This window comes from Pelodiscus sinensis, chromosome 1 (genome assembly GCF_049634645.1).
Source record: "Pelodiscus sinensis isolate JC-2024 chromosome 1, ASM4963464v1, whole genome shotgun sequence".
Classification (NCBI taxonomy): Eukaryota; Metazoa; Chordata; order Testudines; family Trionychidae; genus Pelodiscus; species Pelodiscus sinensis.
In genome coordinates, this window is record NC_134711.1 from 168,355,805 (window position 1) to 168,368,005 (window position 12,201).

At 42.0% G+C, this 12,201-nt stretch overlaps 1 long non-coding RNA gene across 1 annotated transcript in view; it reads right to left on the reverse strand.

Moving 5' to 3' along the window:
- Nucleotides 1–11,953, reverse strand: part of LOC142820538 (uncharacterized) — a 96,851-nt gene extending 84,898 nt beyond the window's left edge. Inside the window, exon 1 of the long non-coding RNA XR_012897761.1 lies at nt 11,562–11,953. This is a non-coding gene — a long non-coding RNA (uncharacterized LOC142820538). The remainder of the gene's footprint in view (nt 1–11,561) is intronic.
- Nucleotides 11,954–12,201: the final 248 nt, after the last annotated feature.

A 12,201-nucleotide genomic window follows, 5' to 3' on the forward strand; every position in this document is an offset into this window, starting at 1 on the left:
GAAGTGTTAAAAAGGACAGGTTCAGGCATTAAAAGTCCTTTTGTCATGAAGCAGGCAAGGCAGCACCCACTTTCTCACGGTGGCAAATATCAGATTAGTCAGGACTGCTGTGGGCATTGCAATAGGTACTCCTTGTTAGAAAGGTGTGAGAGGAATTTTTTGGCTTACATGGATTGGGTTCTTTTCACCTTCCCCACAATGAGTTGCAGAGTGGGCTTATTATGGCAAGGAGGAAAGGGTGGCAGTAGACTGCAACTCAATTTGTAAATATGGGGCAGATATACAGTACAGGTTGTCTATAGGGAAGTATCCAGTGTCCTGCTAAATAAAGGAGATGTTTATTAAAGGAACAGAACAGGAGCACGGTGGGGTTAGGGACTCCTATCACTGGTATGGCAGGGAGACAACTCCACTTTCTAAGGCCCACTTCAACCTTCCTATAAGAGGGGGTGGTAACGTCCTAATCAGCAGTTAGCTGAGCGACACAGATGGAAAATGAAGGGAGGTTGGTGGAAACCTCAGGTTTTTATTTGAATGAACATGAAGTTGCTTGTACTATACACATATACCTTCTAGGTAGTCCCAGACATCTAATAATAAAGTTGCCAATTAAATCTATTTGAAGTGTTTCCTGTTCTTCAGTATAACCCAATAATATGTCTGTTGCATCAGCCCCCAACTTCTCTATTCCTGTATTTTTCCTTTATTGTTAACTTCAATTACAATCAACAAATCTCAGGATCAACTTCCTCAGGAGCTCAGATTTTCCTAGGGTTTCTCCCTCTAGGACCTCTTTGTCCAACTCTAGCGCTCCTTTCTTAGGCTGTGTCCAGACTCAGGGTTTTTTTCGGGAAAAGTAGCCTTTTCCCAAAAAAACTTCCCCTGCGTCCAGACTCAAGCCGCGTTCTTTCGAAATTATTTTGAAAGAACGCGGCTTTTCTTTTGATGGTGGTAAACCTCATTTCACGAGGAAGAACGCCTTCTTTCGAAAGCTCCTCTTTCGAAAGAAGGCGTTCTTCAATGTAAAGAGGCCGTCTTCGAAAGAGAGCATCCAGACTCGCTGGGTGCTCTCTTTCGAAAAAGCGGATTTCTCTTTCGAAAGATCCGCCTGCAGTCTAGACGTGATCGTTCGAAAGAGGCTCTTTCGAAAGATGCTTTCGAAAGAGCCTCTTTCGAAAGAAGCCTGCAGTCTAGACATAGCCTTAGAGGCACAAACTTACATAACTCTAGGTCTGAGCTATACACCTGGTCTGGCTGTAAGGAAAATTCAGCAGAATGGCTGGGTGCTAGTATCTGACCTCCTATTAGTGATCAACCTTACCACATGGATAATGATAAGTAAAATAATTGAAGCCAACAATGCACAATCATTCCCTGGGCTGACAATTTTGATCAGTTAATGGGTAATTCACTAACAGAAGGCATACATTAGTAAACAATAATTATAAGAAAAGGAATGCTATTCATACATGGAATCCTGCAAATCTGCAGATATCAGCTTTATATCCACAGGCATCCGCATCTGCAGATGTGGATGTGGATATCCGTGGATCATTTTTGCAGATGTGAATATAAATTTTGTATCTGCGCAGGGTTCTATTCATAAGCCCTTAAAACCTGACAGGGCAATAACTATAGCAAGATAAAAGTCTTATGTATGATTAAATAAAAATCCAGACCTGAGTTTAACTATAAAGAATAGTGCTGATTTAGTAAATGAGCATAGCCTCAGAAATTTCATTCATATGCTTGTTTGATGAAAAATGACTGATTTCTGAAACTAATGAAGGACGTGGTTTAAAACTGAAAGACAGAATGTTCTACAGACAGGTAATATGAACATGAAAGGGACAGTAGTCCACAAACCACAGGAAGCTACAGTAGGTGGCTGAGACAGCTGATGATTTTTTGAGATAACAAAAGGGATGTGAGGAACCTTTAATAAGTCTTTTTTGAGAGCTTGACCACAGCCATATAATGCTTGGTCTGCAAATACCAGGTTTAAAATTCAATCCTCTGCTTCACAGGAAGCCAATGTTCTTTTGTCAAAATTAGAGCATCAGGAGCATGAATTTTGGAGCCAGTTAACCATCTGATTACTTGTCCTTTTTTTTTTTTTTTTTTTTAATTTTGCCCCTCTGTTTCTTCTTTGCCATAACTGCTGGAGATTGTAGTTATAAGCATTTTCAGCACCCTAAAGGTTAACACATGTTCAGCAGCATTTCTGAACTACATGAATGATAGAAGATTCATGAATTACAATAGTCCATGCAAGGCAGAACACAAATGTATACCATTTGAGAACTGAAATTGAAGATTAGAGAAAGCAAGAAGCGATCAAAATATTGGTGATAAAATATTACAATATAGAAAACAGATATGGGGAAGGTACCATTTTATCTGACACAGATGAGGGGACAAATACTAAAGTTTATGAATAAGTTTTAAATAGATTCTTAAAATTCACAGTATTTAGTATGTGCTATTCAGTGCAAATATCACACAGCACAATTGTCCTGTTCAATCTTTTCCTGCAATATGTCTGCAGTTGATCTATTCTCTGTTAAGCAAAAAAAGATGGCATGAGACATTATTCCAAATATTCAAAATGTTTTCAAATATTTCAAATATTTCATTTTTTTCAGTCCACAAATTTACTGTATTCTTGAAGACATCAGTATTAAGCATTTATCAGGAAGAGATACACATCAGGAAGTACATAATAAGAAACAATTTGACCATAACTTCAATTTGTTTTCCCTGATACCGGTTAAAATCACCTTTGATTTAATTCTATTAATAGTGTTTGTTCTCAGGAATAGGAAAATATTGACACTGAGCCCTAACACAGGACTCTAACCGTAATATCAAGATCAAGCTTTTATTTGAATGTATCCCAATGCAAAGGCATTATAACATTGCCTAACAAATTAAATGACCTTATTCAAATGAAAAGTCCTAGCCATTTCATTGGGATTACTCATGTAGGAAGGATACCAGAGTAGGCTCTGTCTTTTCAATGTTGGTCTTGGATACTTGTATTCAGCTCCCATTCCCTCCAATGGAGTTACTAGTTTATATTTTAGAGCAGGATTTGGCCCTAGTTATTTAGCAAATCATTCTGATGTCAATGACATACCATGGGAAAAAAACAGATGTATTATTTAACAGAGATGAATTTAAGACTGAAGCCCGTAGCAGGGTGCTTCTTTTGCCTCTCTTCATAAGACTTGAAACTCTATAGGCAGCTGTGGTTAATTACTGCTGACTCTTTGGAACGGAGTCTATTGTGAATATTCTGTCACTGGGAGGAAAGAGGAAAACCCAGTTGTCTAAAAGTACCATAAACTTTAATACACAATCTGTTTTTCTTTGAGTTGGCACCACACACCAAGAGAACAATTCCCATTCTCCCCCCTACATCTCCCCAAATCACAAATAACATAGCTAAAGGATATGGGGAGGTGAAGCTTACAACTATATATGAGTCCATCATGGATGAATATGAGCATGGCTACAGTGGAGCTGTAGGTTTAACTTCCAGCTTGGGTAAACATACCCTCACAAACTCTGATTGAGCTAGCATGCCACAAATAGAAGTGTAGCACTGTAAGAGACAGAAGAGACTAACCATTCCAAGAAAATGATTAAGGTCTTGAATGGAACTGTGCTTGCAGCAGCCCGCCTATTTTATCACGCTATCTCAGCTGCACTATTTTTTAGTATAGTAGCTCCATCAGAGCTAACAGGATATGTATATAGAGGTTTGAAATACCCTAGGGACATACACTAGGGAAGCTGTCATAACTCCCTTAAACTGGAGTCTGGGACAGATAAGTGTTGAGACACCTTAAAAGCAACCTAAAGATCAGGCAAACAGTGAACAGAGCTTTAGGAACAACCAGGGCTGGTGATTCACCCTCCCTCTTTTAACAGTAGTAGGGGGCTGTGGTGAGTGAGGGGGTTGGGGATGCGATGTCTCAGCAGGGTGGTGAGTGAGGTGGCTGGGAGTGTGGGGTCTCAGCTTTGGGAGGTATGAGTGAGCAGGCTGGGAGTTCTGGTTTATGGCAGAGGGTGTATGTGAGGGGACTGGGATCACGGGTCTCGGCAGGTCAGGCCGAGGTTGCTGCAGCTCTGGCTCTCCTCCCATGGCTACCAGGCCAAGGCCACGGCATGTTAGCCCCCACTGTCCCCTGACCCAGCCACCAGGGAGGGATGGGCAGAGATTGTGGCATGGCAGTCCCAGCGTGCAGATCTGAAGCTGCAACCCCAGCTCTCCTCCCAGATGCCAGACCAAGGCCACAGCATGGCAGCCCCAGCTCTGCCTCTTTTGCTGGGGAATGCCCAGGCTGTGGCATGGCAACATTGGCCAGAGGGCCAGGATGGAATTGTGTGGGACTTGGCTTTAGGGATGGGGTTGTGGATTGTCTTCCAGAGATATGCTGTAGATAGCTATGCCTGTGGATACCTCCCCCAGCTTGTGGATGCAGATGACATGATGGTATCATTCTGTCATCCCGCAGGAAAAATTTATATATATATATATATATATATATACACACACACGGAGAGAGAGAGAGAGAGAGACAGAGACAGAGAGAGACTGCTATATCCCAGATGTTTTTACTTTGTGTGCGCGCGCGCATATGCATGCGTCTCATTGGTAGAGTGGACAAGGACCTTGACAATTTACATGCACCTTTTCATTTCCTTGGAGGAGGAAAGCCTAAATGGTGTACTGGAAGTGAAAAAGTTACACATGTCTGATGATATCTCCCCTAAATGTAAATAAAAAAGATGTTATAATATGTGCATGCTGACCACAAGCAGTTTTCATTTGCAAGCCAGTTATGGACTTTTCATGCACTCAGATTAATCTCTTATTTATGTTCATAATAAATAGTAAAATAAAGATATAGTTTATTGAGAAACACAAATAAAGGAAGGCTTATATTAGTTAAAATAATGATGCAATCTTCCTTGAAAATGGAATTATATTCTTTTCTCAGAGTTTTGCCTGAGATGTGTTGTTTAGGTCATGTCATTCTATTATTTTTAGGTGAATATTATTTTATTTAAAAGATATTTTTCATGACACTTTGTACATGAGCCCTAGGAGTCTACAAAGAGATACATCTTTTTAATTAAAAGTAAAACATAAAAAAAAATCATTCATGTTGTACAAAAAGGAAAGGAGCTTCAATATCTAGAAAAGACAATAAACATGGCAGCAAGAAATGTGATTATGATAGATCTTGTCATAGAATATTAATGTTAAAGTGATATAAATACATTATTAAGGCTAAGAGATATGGATCTATCAAAACAAGATTATTTAATTATTTCATTTGAGAGTTATAAAATATTGAATGTGTATCTAGACCTATATTTTATCCTTATTTACATTTTACAGCTATGTAAGTAACATTTTAATTATATTGATACAGTTATCTGCATTTTTTTACTGTCTTTCTATGCAATGCTCATAAAGTCATGACATCTGACTCTAAGAATTTTTAATTAATTCAGTACTTTAGCCTCATGGATTTGTCTTTTAATCTACTTCAGCCATTTAGGAGAGACACGGGAGATTACTAATGAGCTATGAAGCCTTACACACACATCCAGGTTGACCATCAAAGCAAGCCCAGATCAACAGTGACCCAATATTCTTACACATCTTAGACTCAGTCCTCCAGCCTCACTCAAGAAATCTTCCACTGAAGTCAACGGAAGTATTGGCTGCGTGAGTACTATCAGATTAAAATGTTTATTGCTCTACTCAGTGGAGAGCTAACTATACTTTATGTTTTGGTTGTTAATGAAAAAAATTCATTCATTAACTGATGTTCAGAAGAGATTAAAGCTAGAATGGGAATGCAAGTCAGAGTACATTGCCACACTTACAATGGATCTAATACAAAGTGAGAGAATTCAAGGGAAGCAAGAAGAGGAAGTTTTCATTACTGTGGGTGGCAAAATGGCCATTGTCACATTCAGATTCCTCCTCAAAACATGCTTCAGTGGCAAACACATTTGCAGGATTGCACATCATCTGTCACACTTCACTTTTGCTGATGCAAGTCAAACCTCCCTTGTCCGGCACCCTCGGGACCTGAGTGGTCCCAAACTACCGAATTTGCTGGACAAGGGAAGGTCAAGACTCCCTGCCCAGATGTAGGGTTCTGCTCCTTTACTGCCAGCCAGCCCTGCTGCCTTCTGCCCTCTCCCCCATGACACACACACTGCACCAACCACAGATAGAGGCCACACTGCTGCCTCCAGCCTTGGATAGGGCTGTGCTCCCCACAGTACCAGCCTGGGCTGTACATCCAGGAGCTGGCTCCGTTAACTCCAGCCCTGACGAGGGCTGTGCTTCTAACTGCTAGCTTTGCTGCTTCCAGCTGCAACCAGGGCTGCACACGCCGTACCTCACCAGCCCTAATCAGTGCTGCACTTCCCACATGTCACCCCCCCCCCCCAGCCAGGGCTGTGCTCCTGGCCACTGGGCCCACTGCCTCTAGCCCTGGCTGTGGCTGCACTCCTTGCCATCAGCCCTGGTCAGAGCTGTGCTCCCCACCATACTGTGCCACTGTGTCTCTGTTCTCAATCATTAGGCCAGACTGGGCTGTGCTTCTGAACCTAGCCAGCCAGGGCTCTCTGGTCCAGCAATATCCATGGACCAAGGATATTGCCGGACAAGAGAGTCCCAGATTTCAGAGTTTCAACACCTTAATGGTGTTGATAAAAATCCCTATCTTAGAAGCGTGCTGTCCTCCAGCATACTTGCTGATGACAATGTATCTGCTCAACTAGCCAAAGCCAGTGCTATCTTTGGAAAATTGATCAAATACTTCTGGAATGACCATGGTGATAAACTGCATATGGCAGTAACAGTTTATCAGGCAGCTGTCCTGAATATCCTGCTGTATGGCTCTGAGTCATGGATCATATTTTTCCTGTTCTTTCCTTCAAAAAAGGTGAATTTGCAATTACATCACTTTCAAATATGTAAGGTTTACTTTTTATGGGATGGCATACTGTTTCTTTACATCTGTGCTTCATAATAAAATTCTGGTATAAATTTACTGTTAAACACACTCCAATGCTTAAAAAAAACAGATCCACAAAAATAAATATGAGCAGATACAGTAGTAGCACATTGTCTACAGAAAATTAAATATTAATAACATCACTTAATTAATCGACAAAGCCTTGTGGTTTTCTTATTATAAAATTTGATCATTGAGCTTTCATAGAACTGTAACCTACTGAGATCACTAAAAATAGCTACAGGGCTTCTGATAAGAACACTTTAAATGGATTATCCATTAAACACTTGCTCAAATAAGTAACCTAGCATACATTATAATTAAAGTACCCCTTCAGGGTGAGTCACTGGCAAATTTATGTAAACTGATGATGATAATGATTAGTAGTAGCAGTTGTACTAGTGTTTATTATTATTATTATTATTATTATTATTATTATTATTATTATTATTATTATTATTATTATTATTAGACTCAGTTTTCCTCAGCCATTCCTAGAATTCTGGTATCTGTCTCAACCCAACAAATAATTTACCATTAACACTAGTTCCGTAGCAAAATGGTAAATGTACTGTTCCGAAATTTGCTTGAGGGCTTTTAAAAATAACATTTTAATGATCGAACAGGAACATATTAATAAAATACTTATAAATTTAAGAAAAAATGGGAAATACAGTTGGCCTGATTACATATATAAGGTTCTACAATCAATTTTTCCTGGTCTAGCTTAGTTTTGCATTGCATGCATAGTTTAAATATGAAAAATAGGGTTCAATTTAGTTCATAAAACAAATGCTTAATATCCATGGTTATAACATGCATATATGCAATGACAATATTGCTGGTATTTATAATACAATTGAGGGGGGTTGAAATGCACTGCATTATATCTTCCTTTAAAATACAAAGGAAAAGTGGTTTCATTCATAACAACTGTCCCTTTGCAGAACAAAACATTGTTAAGTTATAATGAGGAAACCATGACCTTAGATTACACTTATGTATTTAAATGTCAAGTTTAGAAGAGTCATTGATACTTTTGTTCAAATTGTTATTTCTGCTCTGAGACAAATAATGCATCAGATAATGCACTTGAAATGCAAGAGGAAGTATTTAATTAACTCCTTATAGATTAATGATGTGGCAAGCCACTGTTTGTTTCTTTTTCACAAGAGAGCTCATGAAGCCATCAGAGGTCCAGCTCCAGCTATTAGTCACTACTCAGTGCCATCAGCACTCCAGAGGAACTGAATGAGACACATTGCCATATCATCCATATTAATCACTATGGTTTCACATTTGAAATGTAACAAAAAAGTTGTAATGAAAAAAGTCACAGCAGGGGTGTTGTACATTAGCATGAACAAACCACTTTTAAAGGCTAAAGCAAAACATGGCAACCCTAGTCCCTCATGTTGGTAATTTTAAAATTCGTCACAGATAAATAATAGCATGGCCACAGCGGGATACTCTGATATCAAAGGTAAAAGCTTTCCTAGGAGGCAAAAAGAAACAATCATTATGCCAAAACACTCACTGGAAGAAAAGAAATAATTTATCAAATTTTAAAAAGTGACTAAAACCTGAAGGACCCTCTTTTATTACAGAAGTTAATGTGGTATCATTAACCTTTTTTATATGTATTTGGAAAGCATGAAACTCTGCTATACATACTGTAGAGATTTAACACTGAGTAGACATGGTAAATCTTACATTGGTCTAGTCGTACTCCTATTGAAATAAATTGGAGTTCTGTCAGTCATCCAACTCAAGGTCTGTTTTGAATGCTAGGAAACTGGAGTGAACAATGGTAACCTCAACTGGAAACCAATCACATAGGAAGACATAACAGAAAAGGGGTGGCTATCAGGTCATTCAAATATGACATGGGTGGGACTATTCAGGAAGACTGGAGAGACAGAATAGATAGAGGACATAAACAAAGATCAAGGTATTCACTTCTTGTGTCTTCTTTATTCTATAGTTGATACTATTCCTTTTTGTTAGTCTCTATGGGCAGGGCTCGCCAAGCCGCGGCGAGCCCCGCTTGCCAGCCGTGCGGTTCAGCACACTGCGCATGCCATCACGAGGCATACCAGAGCGGTCAACAAAGGCTTCTCTTGTCAACCGCGGCGTGTCCAGACTGCCCCACTGTGCCGCCAAACAGCTGATCGGTACAGCACGGCAGCTATTTTGGTGTAAATGAAGCGGCGATTATTTAAATCGCTGCTTTATTTTCCTATGTCTAGTAAAGTCATCTACATGGCTCTGTCGACGGAGCCATGTAGTCTAGACATACTCTATGATGCCTCAGGAACACTCATTGTTTCTAAAGTTACAGACTAACATAACTACCCCTCTGAGACTTTGAAATTGGCTAAAACCAAACTTAAGCAGAACAAGTAGTTGACTGGACAGTTGCCATTGAAGTCATTCACTATGACACTGGATAAGATCAGTTTAAATCAGGATCTGTCTACACTCCTTTGACTCAGTGGAACAAAATGCAATTTTAAATGCTCTCCTTTCGCAGGGTGTTTCTTCTGTATATGTTAGAATTATACAAGATTCCATGATGGATGTAACTATGGAAATCACGTTTTTTAATGATCCCTTGATTATCAAAGTTAAGTAAGGCATAAAGCAGGGGGACATTTGTTCATCAAAGTTGTTTGCCAATGTCCTGGAAGACATCCTGCAGAAGATCGAAGCAAAAGATGAATTTCTGCTTGATGGCGAGGTTCTTCAGATGCTCCTTTTTGCAGGTAACGTTTTCCTAATTGCTTTGAAACCTGCAACATTGCAAACTCTTTTCAATGACATCGGTAAGAACGCAAATGAGATTGGCCTGACCATCCACACTGGAAAAAATAAGTGGATGAAAAACACAAATGTTCAGAGTACATCATGCAGTTGGATGGACAGACTGTCAAGCTGGTAGATCATACAATCATCATATTACTATTGATGATCTGCATGCAAGAAGCTGTGCCAACAGTATCATACAAGTTATACAATTGGAAAAGGAGATGGGCTGGCCATGTAGCAAGACTGAGAGATAACAGATGGACACGTATACTTCATTGGTATCCATGAGACATGAAAAGAACAAGAGGAAGGCCTCCAGCATGTTGGGTGGATCTTTTATGGAAGATTCATGAAAGGACATGGACAAGAACTACAAAAAACAGGATAGTGTGGAACTGTTGTGATCTGCATCAGTGGCGAGACTATTCACATCAATGAAATCATAGATCTTCCAAGTATTCCAAGTATGTCTATACTAGAGCAGGAAGGTATAAATTACAGCTCAAGGAAGCATACCTGTGATAGTTCTGATCAAACTAGGATGCAAAAATTTGAAGTGGAAAAGAGTAGCCACCCACCAAAGCATTAGTCTGTCCAAAGTCATAGACAGGTATGTATGCTTGGCAGCTAGCCCCTCCCACTACTCATTCTGCTGCAACTACACTACTATTTTTAGTATGCTGCCACAATCACAACTAGTCTGATTATGACCTCTCAAACTAGAATTTACATCTTCCCCATCAGTGTAGACATACCTAAAGACAGTTTCCTTTAACAGTCATGTAATCAGGCATGCACTGTGGGTGGAAAAATTACTATCGCTACATTCAGACCCCTCCTCAAAACATGCTTCAGTAAAAACATCTTTCGGGATCACACGTCATCTGCCACACTTCACTTTTTCTGATTAATAATACAAAGAAATCAAAATCTAAAAGCTGTTTGCATTAATATTTGTACACTAGACCCTCACCTAACATGTATCTGATTATTCATATCATCATCTGATGTCATTCATCAGCTCAGGACCTGACCCTGTATATACATGAAAAAATATATTGGGAGTCTACTTTTCTAAAAGCTATACTGAAGACAATCTTATGTCTTCAGTATAAATTCAGCATGCATTTAAAATCTGGTCCTCAGTATCCATTTTATAGCATGATTGTGGGGGGTCGGTGGGGTGCTATCACCCCCTACTGGGTGGGTAGAGGGGCTCAGCGAACCCCTTTGTCCCGCACCCCCTGCCTTTTCCAACTCTCTGGCTGGGGTTCCCTGTCAGACGCCCCGGCTGGCGGGTGCAATCACCCCCTCCCCACAGTGCTGGGGAGGGGGGGGGGTCAGCGAACCCAGAGACGGTGTCCTGCCTTAGTGGCAAAGGAGGGGGGACACGCCCCAAGTCCTGCCCCTTAAAGGGGCGCTGCCTTAGCCGGCTCTGCCATCCAGCCGCCACTGTTGGCACGCTAGATGGTGGCCAGGTTCCAAAAAGGGGTTGGGTGCCAATGGGGGTGAGGGAGGAGAACCCGGACCCACCCTCTCTCTGGGTCCCAGCCCGGGGCCCTAAGTGCAAGGGCTCGCGGTCGCCCATGTACGGCAGACGGGGGGTGTTTCCTCCTGCAATTCGTCTGCCCAAGGACGCCCGGAGGTGTTTCCTCCCTTCCCGTAGCCCCTGGGGTACCCCCGTCATCTCGCCCAACCTACCACGGTTCCGGGGTCCCAGTTCAGGGTTGCTGCGTCCAAGCCCCATGGGGCTGTCTGTAGCCGCGGGTCCAGCCCCTGCCGAGTCGCTCCTCCCATGGGTGTTGGGGCCTGTCCCGGCCGTCCGCTGACCCAGAACTGACCGCCTGCCAGCTGCAGGGGCTGTCTCAAGAGTCCCAGGGATGGGGACAGGCTGCTGGCTGGCCTTGGTTGCGCACACGGTCCGTCCTGGGCCCTGGGTTCCCTCTCCCTCCCAGAAAGGAGGCTGCCCCCCTTCTCTCTGCAGGCGGGCCTTTTTTATAATGGCCCGCCGTGCTAGACGCCGCCCGGGGCCTCCCCCCTTCCGGCGGTGTGGCGGCTTCCCCAGCAGCCACCCGGCTGTCAATCCCCGCAACAGCCCCTCCCGGCACCGTCCCAGCAGCTCCCTGCCAGTGCAGGAGCGGAAGTCGGGTCTGGCCCCGCCGCCCTTCCCCTACAGCGCCACGGCGAAAGGGGGTTCAGCCCACACCTCCGCTTCCCTCCCAGAGGTTCGGGCCATTCCGCGTGCGGGCCTGTCATAATGATCCTAAGCACCTCTGACTATTCATAGTTCCAGATGTGTTGCAGATGCTCATTACCACTCATGAAGATCCCTGTGCTTTGA